The sequence below is a fragment of the Balaenoptera acutorostrata genome, chromosome 16 (assembly GCF_949987535.1).
Source record: "Balaenoptera acutorostrata chromosome 16, mBalAcu1.1, whole genome shotgun sequence".
Taxonomy (NCBI): Eukaryota; Metazoa; Chordata; class Mammalia; order Artiodactyla; family Balaenopteridae; genus Balaenoptera; species Balaenoptera acutorostrata.
The window spans coordinates 76,215,314-76,227,818 of NC_080079.1; positions in this window are offsets into that span (position 1 = coordinate 76,215,314).

Genomic DNA, 12,505 nt, shown 5'->3' on the forward strand with positions numbered 1-12,505 from the left:
GGGCTGATTCCCAGCTCTCCCTTTGCTGTGTGACTTTAGACGAATAACTCAACCTCTCTGAGCTGCTGCATCTGTATCCGCATGTGAGTTGTGGGGAGAATCGAGTGAGAAAATGGCCGTGAAAGCACTTCGTTAGTTTGAAAGCACCACACCAGTGGCAGTCCTTCTGTCAGGTTGAAAAATTGATCCTAATGGGTGAACTTTTGAGTTTTTACGTAAGGAGCTCTTGGGATATGAGAACTGATATCCCTGAATCCACTTCAATGTTTTTAGTATATCAGCAAGTAAATCTCCGGGGTAAAATCCAAAATATAAACTCCATGCCACACTGTAGAGCATTATGATAAGATGCCAGGAGATCCCCATAGATGTAAACATCATAATATATTCTTTGCTCCAAAATAATTCCTTGCAGACCCAGAATTGGAACTTCCATGGCACTACTGGCTATGAGTTGACCCTGCCATGAGATACAGTATTGGGGCCCAACAGGGCCTTAGGCTGTTTTCTCTGAAACAAGTCTTTTTGTAGCTTACAATTTATACTATGAGAGAAGAATGAACACGTTCTTCGAAGCTACATGCTTTGAAGTTGCACAAAGAATCCTGCCCTCCTGGTCAATGACCCTTGCTGCTCACATGGGTCCATGTTCTTCAAATGCCTCTTCTTAGAAGAAATTGCTAGCCTTTCACCATTCCATTTTATCAACCAAAAGAGAGGCAAGACTCGGGTCCTTCCTCACCCACAGGTAATAACATCAGCCTAATTATGATGCCCAAGGACAAATGACCAAGGATATGGCCGTGAACAGAGGTGGGCTAGACAGGAAGGGACAAGCAGGCTGGGTCTGCAGAAGGCTGTTCACCACATCACACACACCCGTCTTGGCTGGTCTCCTTCCCCAGCAGTAGGAGAGGCCTCCCCCAGCTCAGAAAGTAGGAATCTGATCCTCCTTGAAAAATACGGGGTGTGAGGGACTTCCCTGGCGGTCCAGTGGTTAAGACTCCATGCTTCCACTGCAGGGGGCCTGGGTTCGATCCCTGGTCGGGGAACTAAGATCCCGCATGCCACGTGCAGTGTGGGCCCCCCCCAAAAAATATATATATATATATGTGGTGCGTGGGCACTGGAAGCCTCCAGTAAATTCAAAACCAGCTGCAGAAGAACTGTCCATCTTTCTTCTCCATGATCTCAGAGGGAGAGTTTAGAAACGCCAATACCCAAGCCCCACTTGCAGCCAGCTAGAAGGTGGCATCTCAAACGCCCCACGTCCAAGACCATCCTCTTCGTTTCCCCTCTCTGTGTGCTCTTCCTAAGTCCTCCCCATCTCAATGCACGGCTCCATGCTCCAGCTCCAGCAAACACCCAGAAGTCATCCTTAATTCCTCCCTCCTTCATGCCCCGTGCCCTGTCCATCAGAATCGTACGTCAGCACTGCCTCTCCAAGAAATCCGGGCTCACGTACTCCTTCCCCTTGCCCGGTCCCCTGGTCAACGGCCTGCTTACTCCCAGCATCGCCTCTTGCAGTGTCTTTCTCCCTAACCTTTGAACGGGCCACCCTCATTTCCCTGTCGGGGCCTCTGCCCGGCTGCCCCCCCCCTCTGGAATGCTTGTCCCAGGTCTGGCTCTTCCCCATCATTTGGGATTAGCTCATGTAGACTTCTCTGCTCCCCTATCTAAAGTCGGTCCTCCCCTCCCAGCCTCCCCTCCAGCCCATCTCTGTTACGTCATGCATTTTTATTTTCCTTTTCATCTGATGTGTTGATTAGCTGTCTCCTGTGAGCCCCATAAGCCAGGGGCCATGTCTGCCTCATTCACCACCGTATCCCTGGCACCTGGAGCCATTCCTGAGCCAGCACAGGCTGCTCAAAAAGTACTTAATCACCACCTCTGAGAGCCCAGTAACTTCGAGCAGACTGGGCTTGGTACAGCACACTGACACTTCCTGGGGTCACCAACGGCCAGTGTCAACACCTCAGACCACAGGGCTGCGACCGGGATCCCGGTGTGGCCGCCAAGGCCCGTCAGTGCTGAGGAGAAGCCCTGAGGCTCCTCCACCCCCGGCCTCCTCCTCTGAGGGGCGGCCCCCTCCCTCCAGGCCGCCCACGCCCCAGAGCCCTAGGGAGGATAGCACCCTTCTCCCCTTCTTGGCCTCACCACCCGGCCAGGCAAGCCTCGCCATTTCCCCATCTACAAGACAGGGACAAAGAATGCTCTGTCACCCCACCTACTTCTCACGGTGTTGTGAAACTACTGTTTGCTTGGAAAACACTCTGAGCAACTTGGGTAAAGGTGCCTGTGGTTCAGATGACGTTGCTGTATTCGGTCCAGGCCCGGGAGGGCCGCTGCCAACTCATCCGGTCACCGCCTTGCCTGCCTGAGGGATGGGAGGTGCGCAGCCTCTCCTGTGTCACCAGGCCTGTGTCACCAAGCCTACTGGCCACACTGTGGTCCCAGAATAAGCCCACGAGGTGCGTGTGCATTCCTGGGGCCGCCTGACCCACTGATTTCAGCAGAATATGAGCTCTCCATGGGCCTGGACATTGGCCACCGAGTGCCCAGCCTGCCCTGTTGTCAGGAAGGAGAGCCAAGGGTTACCTGGGGATAACCTGCCCGAGCTCTGGCCACGTGGGGTGGGGCGGAGGCCTCGGTGCCAGCCTCTCGGGCCAGGAGCCGGGAACAGAGGAACTCGGTCTTGGCCCCTGGCCTGGGGAGGACAGATCTCAACCTGCAGGCACTCAGGTGCCCCTCATCGGCTGCAGATGCAGCGGCCACCACGTTGCCATGACAACCATACTTGGCAACCATCTCTCTGTCCCCCGCCCCCGGAGGGGACGGCCCCCAGCACTGACCAGGCATTTCCCAGAGCAGCTTGAGGTTGATGATGGAGAAAGGCCAAGGGGTGGGCAGTACGAGGGGACAAGGAACACACCTGCTGTTCAGCCAACAGTCCGGCCTTCACATCCGACTGGACGTTGGACTCAGCGCCCCCAGATCTCTCTCCCTGCAGCCTCCACCCAGGGGCTGCTGCTTCCCTAAAGCGGGTGGCAAGGCATTTAGCAGACGGTGAACAACAGACAGCATGTACATTTAATTATAACTCTCCCGGATAGGAAGGGCTGGCTATATACAGTATGTCTGCCTGTTACTAATTATATTTATTTTCAAATGAGGGGGGCGGCGGGGAGGGGGATCTTCTGAAGATGAGTCAGAAAAAAAACCCTTCGGTGTTATGAAAGCAGAGCCATGTCTCCCAAGGGTGTCTGTAACACATGGCTGTCACCGCCTGACAACGGGAAACCTGAGCTGAGCCAGCTACACCGCTGACCACGGCGAGGTGGCTGGCCCCGGGGCCCCTCAAGTGGGCACCTGAGCAGCTGAAAGGCCTTCTCTCCGCCGGAGAGCCTGACAGCCTGGCAGAGCCTCCTCCTCCTGCAAAGACAGGGCGGTGCGGCGTCTGCCGTCACCTCAACTGGGAGGCAGCGTGCCAGCTGAAACACAGGAAAGACTTTTTTCCTCATCAAAGGAAAAGCATTCTGCCCAGATGGCCAAAATGAAAAGACTTCAACTGCAATCCCCACACAGCCCACGATGTTATTTCTAACAACACCGTGAACACCTAGAAACCCAGGATAGTCACCCCCATGCCTGGCAGAAGCCGTCCACACTGTGGAGGCGGTCAGACCACTGGGCCGTCCGGCCAGCGCACGCGGGCCACACACACGTGTGCGCTCCCCTCCGCGTCTGTGTGTGTGAGGCGCACATGGTCGTTCGGGGCAGGGGTGTTCCTCGGGCCCCATCAGCTCCTCCTCCTTTAAGGCGCTCGGCTGCCCTACCTTCTCGCCACATACACACGGTGGGGTGAGGAGCAAAGGGAACCCAAGGCGACACATCCGCCCAGGGGAGCCATTCAAAGCCATAGCGTTCAGAACGGGGTTTCCAACAATTTTTAAAATAGTCACATTGTTTTGTTTGCTTTCTTCCAGGAAGGCTGCACTGTTTTGGAAAAGGAGGGGGAGGACAAAAAAAAAATGTAAGTTCATTTCCTGAGTCTTTTAAATATTTCTCCATAGACAGAGCATTGAGAAGCCGGGACCAGAGGGCAAGGCGGGCTCTGGGCGGCAGTACACCTGGGGTGCAGAGCGGAACTTGGTCCCCACCCATGCTCTTTACGGGCCGTCAGCGGGGAAACCAGATTCAGCGACAGGGTGTGTAGAAGGACCTGGGGGGCAGGTCCCCAGAAATGTCATGAAGGCAAGCTGCTCTTGGAATGGGTCTGCCTGTTTGTCCAGGCCAGGTTGGATGATTAACTCAGTTTATCTGAAGGAGGAGGCAGAAAATGGATCCGGTGACTGATAACTTAGGGACCCAGGAGGGAGTTACGGGAGCAGCCAGCGCGTGTCGGAGTGCTTTTCACACACGCTATTTTACCCCACGAGCGGTGGCACTGCGCCCGTTCCACAGGGGAGGCTCTGGCGGGCACGCAGCGGATCCGAGGGCATCCCACCCTCTGCCCCAGACTAAGCCATCTTTCCCGGGTGGCTCTCTTAGCCCTCTGTCCCCTTCCTTCAGGGCTGTAGCTGGCATCATGCGCAAATGGCACTGCAGGGCGAGCTGGCCTGTGTCTGTCTGTCTGTCTATCTGCCCCACTAGGATAAAAACTCCACGAGGACAAGGACGCGCCTTCTCACCGGCGTGTGTGGGACCAGCACAGAGCCGCGAGCACAGCAGCCTTGCCGTATTTGTCGGATGAGTGAAGGAATGAATGAATGAACCAAAAACTCCCGCCTGAAAGGAGGAGAGAAGGCCCAGGAGAGACGCACGGCAACTCCGAGCGCGCCAGCTGTGACACAGCTGGGTTCATTTTGAAACCAGCGGCACCAGCCAGCCCACACTGAGCCTCCACGGCCAGGGGGCCCGGCTGCCGGGCCTGGGGCAGCTCTGCCCTTCCTGTCAAGGTTCTCTGCAGCGTGGGCAGGGCATGGACCCCCGGGCAGCAGATGGGGGCCAACACCCTTGGGACGGATGGACACTCAGGACCCGGGAGAGCTACACTTTATCCTAAAGGCGTCCTGGCAATTCAGGGGCAGAGCCTGGAATCAGACCCGTCAGTCCTGCCCGTAAAGTCCCTGATGGGCTCATGGATGAAAGCAATAATCTGGTTTTCAGAGCAATGGTCCCAGTTCCGGTTGAGCCCCACAAAGATGACCCACAGGCTCAAAGTTTCGGGGCCTGGCCACTGAGAAAGCCTCCCCGCTCTGCAGCCCGCTTCCCCTGCTCTCCTCCGAGACCCCAAGGCGGATTCAGTGACGGTGAGACTGACTGAGGGAAAGGAAAAGGGACAGAAGGACATGCAAAAAATGGGGACCGCGTGAGGCAAGGGACCTCTGAAGGCTGATCCGCTGCTGTGTCTTTTATCCTGGTTCTACACACAAGCATCTGTAAGTGCTGTTTGCATCCCTGGCTTTGCCTTCAAACCAGAACTTCTGGGGAAACACAGGGCTCCCAGCCCAGCGGTGATGCCAGGTGGGAAAACCCCAGCACAACCCACCTCTGTGTGGCACAGAGGCACCCACCGGACTATCACCACCCCGGGGTCTGCAGCTCCTCCAAGGAGATGGGAGGGGGCACTGGGCAGTCCCAGCCTCCAATGGCCAATTCCTCTCCTTTGCCTCTAACTTTCTGAGTCTGCTGGGTTGAAGTTTATGAGAAAATGGATCCAGCCATTTCTAGGGGAAAGAAAAGTGAGGAACTGGTAACGAATCACCCTTCAATATGACCACATTCTGTTCCCAGGTCACACAAAGTAAGCGTTGAAAAGCCTCCTTCCCTCTTACAGGTGGCCCTCTGGAGCCAAGGCAGAAGTTACTCTGCTGCCTTGTGGGCGTGACGAAGCATAACACAGCAGAGAAGACCCGAGATGCCAGGACGGGCTCGTGTGGGCTGCATCCCACCACCATGCTCTCCAAAAGGCCATTTGGCTCCAATGTATCATATGACTTGTTCTTAGAGTTACATTTTAACTGACAAAGTTTAACAACAACTATGACTTATGGCCTTCTAAAATTGGCAGCAGAAAAATGAACTGAGGAAGTAATGGAAAAAACCACAAGTGAAGCCACTCTGTATTATGCACAATTTCTGTTGTTTTTTTTTTTTCCTTTCCAAGTGTGTGTGTGTGTGTGTGTGTGTGTGTGTGTGTGTGTGTGTGTGTTTCAAATGGTAGAAAATATTTTCCAGATACGCTGCCCTGGCTTTCCCAAGCACGTATTTATGCCAAGTTTATAAAAAGCAGCTGCAGACAGGGTTGACCGAAAGGATTGCTCTGCTGTCTGGCTTCCAGAAGGTGCTCAGGTCCTCAGTCTGTCACCAGGACACAGACTTACCGCCTAAAACTCACCTTCTGCGTCGTGCACCTGAAAGAGGACAAACCCACGGGGCGGCGTGACCTGGAGGGACATGGGGCCCCTGCTGTTCTAGGCGTTCACATCCCACTTTTGATTTGCAAGGTGCTTTAGTGACCTGTGCTTTATCATTTTTAGTCATTCGAAATCCCCACGCAGACACAGAAAGGAAAGCGTTCGGAGGCACGTTTCACAAATATCTGGATGGCTCGGGGGGGCGGGCCCATCAGCAGCACTTTCTGAATCGCTCAGAGCAGACGGTGGAGCCGCGTGGCTGAGCCCGTGTCAAACTGTCGCACCTACTCGCGTTGGCCTGAGACGCCAACCCCTCCCCTCGCCCCTGCGTGGGTGAAGCTGCCCCGTGAGAAGCTCCAGCCTCCCCTGCACCGTGGAGGGACATCACCCTGGGACACCCTGAGCCACTGCCCGCCTGCACCCAAATCCAGACTCTCACTGGCCCGGGGGCGGGGCGTCCACTTGCCTCCCTCCGCCACCCCGGCCTTAATGAGGACGATAATACCTTGCTCTGTGGCTTTCCTGGGGGTGACTAATTGGTTAATCCTGGGAAGGCCCTTTGAAGATGGCAAGCAGGGTATTACTCATGGGCTTGAAGGCAGGCACCTGCCCCAGTCTGGGCCTGAGTCAGCAGAGAGACCTCCCACCTGAAGGCAGACTGGGCGCGCTGGCCCGAGTCCCTGCTCAAGGTCAGGGTTGGCCAAGGGGAGGGGTGTGGCCAGCACGCCTCCATGGCCTGTGCCATGTGGGCCCGGAGTTTGGGAACCATGTGTCATGGGCGTTTGCGTGGTTGAATAAGCCTCCAAATGACTCCGCCAAAAGGGCAGCGTTACCTCCAGAATATCAGTCGAGACAGTATTTCCTGGTCATTGTTAGGGGAAAATGCTTTTCTCACGGCAAATTTCTGCCAAGCGATGCCGTCTTTCTCCTTCCTCTGGAGGAAGGCGGGCTGGGGTGGTGTCGGGCAGCCTAGGAGACCCGAGGTCAGGGTGCCAGGGCCGGTGACGGCTATGCTGTCTGGTCTCCAGCTCCTGGCCTGCTCCCCGCTCACACCTCCCAGGAAGAGGAAGTGGCAGCAAGAACTGGGAACCAGAGGCCAAAACCAGTGGGGGAAGGCGAGGGTCGCTCAGGACCACACGGTGGAGGGGGATTCTGACGCAGCGGCAGCTGGGAAGCCAAGAACAGAAAGCCTTTAAGCGGCGCAACCTGATGCCAAGATTCCGCCGCCCAGAGCCCGTTGCCTGCACTCCACACATTCCTCCCCTCTCCCTCTGTCCCTCCCCAGCACCTTCTCCCAGTGACCCCTCTCCACGCAGCCTCTGTGCACGCAGCACGAGTTTCTTCTTTCTCCTAGAACACAGGTCATGCGGCCAGAAGGACTGCAGGCACTTCTGCTTTCTCTTTTAGTTCCCCAGGTCCTTGTAAGTTTTTCATGGCCCCTTCTCCTTCCGTAGACTGCCTGGAACCCTAGAGGCCTCCACAACACACAGAATGACAAAGGTCCGAAAAGAGGATGGAAGGACGGGACCCTGAGGGCGGGGAAGAGCGCAAGGGACTACTCATCTTTGCAGGCAGTCAGGGATGGATGGGGTGCAGGGGGGGCGGTGCACAGCAGAGGGAACAGGCTATGAAATGATTGTCTTCTGTTCTGTTTGGAAGGGGTGGGTGGAAATGACAGTTTGGAGAGGATTAGAATGAGGGAAAACGGTTTCAGGGGAAGCAGCCTCTCTTCTCCAGTTCTAACAGTGCCATCAAGTGGCTTGTGTGAGCAGGCGCAGGGCAGAGCCTCTGGGCAGCCCGCGCTGACCCCGTGGAGAGAGGAGCAATGGGGCTCTGCAAAGGGCGCCCTGCTGACTGCCAGGGGCCAGCCTCTCGCCTCTCAGCCGCATAGCCAAACACCTTTCCCTAGATCGGCCTGCAAGGAGGTGGGGGAGATAGCCACCCAAGTGTACCCTTAATCACCCCAATGGAGACGGCGACCAAGTTCACCAGGTTCCTGTTTCATTTAGCCTCTGCCCACACACACTTGCATCACTGGGAGGCATCAGGACAAAAGTCATGGTCCCACGGGAGGCACAGAAGTACACGTCCAACCAGAGAAGTGGTCAGTGACCAGAGCAAGCCTGTCTGGGCCATCAGACCCTTGTCTATGTTCAAAGGAGAGCTGAGGGCCGAAGGGTGCTGGGCGAGACTAGGCAAGGCGAGCGCACCTGGGGAAGCCTGGCCAGCATCCCTCAAGCTAACTTCCGGCCAGGGACACAAGTCTTCTGGCATTTCACTTAACCGTAGTTGCGTTCTTTTTTTTTAACTCTGCAAATCAAAATCAATTCGCCTTGGAACTCCACAAGTGGTTTTCTTTCTAAAGGGAGACATTTTACTGAAACAGGAGACTTTGCCGGCAGTTGTGTATTTGGTACCGGAACCGAGGAGCGCAAGGAGCCAGGCTCAGGGAGCACATTCCCCCAGGGGTCCAGGCGCCGGATGCTGGTCAAGCCCTACCACTAGGCTGCTGTGTACCTCTGAGGAGGTAACCTCATGCTCTAGCCTCACGCTTCTGTAAAAACAGGGGACAGAGCTAGAGCCACGGTTCTCAAAACTCCACTCCTCAGCCCCAGGGGAGGGATGCCAGTTTGGTGGGACTTTGGCCACCATCTCCTTTACCAGAGCAACTCAGCCTTTATCCATCTTTCATAGTTGGCTGTTAGGTAAGACCTTACGTGAACAAAGGGTTCCACAGTGTCATGACGACTTTTTTCTTTTTTTTTATCTTTTAGCCACGCCACACAGCCTGTGGGATCTTAGTTCCCTGACCAGGGATCGAACGCGCGCCCCCTGCACTGGCAGCACGGAGTCTTAGCCACTGGCCCGCCAGGGAAGTCCCCGTCATAGCCACTTTTGAGGCACCTGCCCAGACCACGACTCTCAGGATGGCCCACCCCGCCAGCAGAGCTGAGGCCCTAACACTCTGTACTTCATGACTGCAGACCTGGATGATGATTGACTGCACAGAGACGGACACCTGCTCCTGGTGAGCCAACCTGATTCCCCTCCCCAGAATGTGAAACTGGGTCAGACTGGGTCCAAGTCAGTCTCTGTTACAGCTGAAGTGGCCACTGGGGGTGGCCGTCTGGGATCATGGGATGGAGGAGGCCTGACAGCAGCCCCAGCTTTCCACTCCCTACAGTGCCCCGCCCTACGTTCCCCTGCATAAACTTCCCCGGTTAAAAGCTTCCAAATCTCTAAACAAGACCCTCTGAAAGCTTCTTTCCGTCCCTAGGAAACAGCAAGATCACCCAGCCCAGTGCGATAAACCTCATCTCCCCAGAGCCACATTCTGTTTTTTTTTTTTTTTAAGGGCAGTTTCTAAATAGACTATGTAATCTTATGAACAAAAATGTTTACCAGAGCAGGCATATAATGACTCAGTAAGTATCAACATTATCATTACCTCTATTATTGATATATTCAAAAGTCCTTTACAAATCGATCATATTGTTCCGTTGCTATACATTTTAATTTCAAAAACATTTTGTTGTTCATATCTCCTCGGACCACACCTACCGATAACACTTTTTAAAATCTATTAGTCCTGAAATCTTCCATCCGAGGACTTAAGTATCTGTAAATATGCTAGTTCTTTCATTCATCTATTTTCTTAGATGCTCTGAGATCTACCAAAGAAATAGATGACAAAAATCCCTTCACTAAGAGCTTACAGGGTAGGAATGAAATAACGCCATTTGCAGTAACATGGATGGACCCAGAGATTATCATATTAAGCAAAGTAAGTCAGACAGAGAAAGACAAATATCATATGATATCACTTATATGGGGAATCTAAAAAAAAAATGATACAAATGAACTTATTTACAAAACAGAAACAGACTGGGAGACTTTGAAAACAAATTTATGGTTACCAAAGGAGGAATGCAGCAGTGGGGGAGTGGGTGATAAATTAGGAGGTTGGGATTAACATACACACACTACTATACATGACATAGACAATCACAAGGACCTGCTGTATAGCACAGGGAGCTCTACTCGATACTCTGCAATAACCTGTATGGGAAGAGGATCTGAAAAAGAATGGATATGTGTATATGTATAACTGAATCACTTTGCTGTACATCTGAAACTAACACAACACTGTAAATCAACTATACTCCAATATAAAATAAAAATTAAATTAAAAAAAGGAATAAGAAACAAATTTTTAAAAGAGCTTACAGGGTAGAATTTGAAGAAATCATAAGTTTAAGTGGGTATTTCCTAAATTAGGTTTTCTTACATTAGAGAAGACCTGTGCCTTACTCCACAACAGATCAAAGAGTCACAGATTGTCAATTTGAGAAAAGGCTTTCAAGGCGCCCGTGTATTTGTCAAACCCTGGGTCACGACCTAATGGTGGACCCTGAAATCAATTTAGTGGATCAGAACCAGCATTTTAGATTTTCAAAAAATTTTTTATTGAAATACAGTTGATTTGGACTTCCCTGGTGGTGCAGTGGTTAAGAATCCGCCTGCCAATGCAGGGGACACGGGTTCGAGCCCTGGTCGAGGAAGATCCCACATGCCGCGGAGCAACTAAGCCCGTGCGCCACAACTGCTGAGCCTGCGCTCTAGAGCCCGCGAGCCACAACTACTGAGCCCACAAGCCACAACTATTGAAGCCTGCGTGCCTAGAGCCCGTGCTCCACAACAAGAGAAGCCACCGCAATGAGAAGCCCGCACACCACAACAGAGAGTAGCCCCTGCTCGCCACAACTACAGAAAGCCCACACACAGCAACCAAGACCCGACACAGCCAAAAACAAATAAATAAACAAATTTGAAATACAGTTGATTTACAATGTTGTATTAGTTTCAGGTGTATAACAAAATGACTCAGTTACATATATACATATATCCATTCTTTTTTTAGATTCTTTTCCATTATAGGTTATTACAAGATACTGAGTATGGTTCCCTGTGCTATACAGTAGGTCCTTGTTGGTTATCTATTTTATATAGTGTGTATATGTTAATTCCAAATTCCTAATTTATCCCTCTCCCGCCTCCCCTTTGGTAACCATAAGTTTGTTTTCTATGTTTTTGTAAATAAGTTCATTTATATCCTTTTTTTAGATTCCACATATTACCGATTAGATTTTTTCTTTTAAATTAGAGTGTGTCACATGCAACAAGGCTAAGTATTGTTACGTTAAAACCTGATTTCAGCCATATAAACGGATGTGCAGGGTGACAATGTCAAATGCATGTCTCACTGTGGGTTGGGGGGCGGCGAGGGGCAGGTGGCTGGTGGGATCAGCGGAGCCCAGGAAGCCAGGCTTGAAACCCCCGGTCACTTGTGGTGGCGCTGGTGCTGGGCCTGGACGATGAGCACAGTCCAGTAGCCGTTATTCTCACAGGTGTGAGGGCTACAAAGGTCCTGGCCCATCACTGCACTGAACCCCTGGCAGGACAGCGGTCAGTGGTCTGTGACAGCCATGGCCAAGGCCACGCAATAGCAGAGAATCTAGTTAAGTGACGTTTTTATTTACATGACACAAAATAACCATATCCCCCGATTTTGCCCTTTGCAGGCACGGCAGAACCTCAAGGTTACTCGGAGCACAGTACAGGGCAGAATCTTGCTACTCAAAACCTGCAACTCGGAGCTTGGCCTCGCCTGGGAACTCATCAGAAGGAGACTCCCAAGCCCCATCCTGACTTAAATGAATAAGAATGTGCATTTTAACAAGGGCCCAGAGATCGGTGCATGCATTTAAAGTTTGAGGAGCTCCGATTCAGAAATGCTGGTCCACTAACTGACACCCAGCTTCGGTAGAGTTTTCATTGGTCCACATGAAAATGTCAGTGTGAAATTTGTCCTTTCTTGGCAAGAGCTGTCTTCCATTCTGATTGTATTCCCTTCCTACTACTTTTTAGGCATAAAGTGTGCTTTAGGAAGTGAGACTGATTGTGATTGTGGATGTACTTCTGTCTTGTTTTGTTTCATGCGTTCAGCAGTCAAAAATAAAACTTGGTTACCTATGCCTTCCATGTTGTCATCATTTTTTCTAGCCCAGGGACCCAAAAGCCTGGGA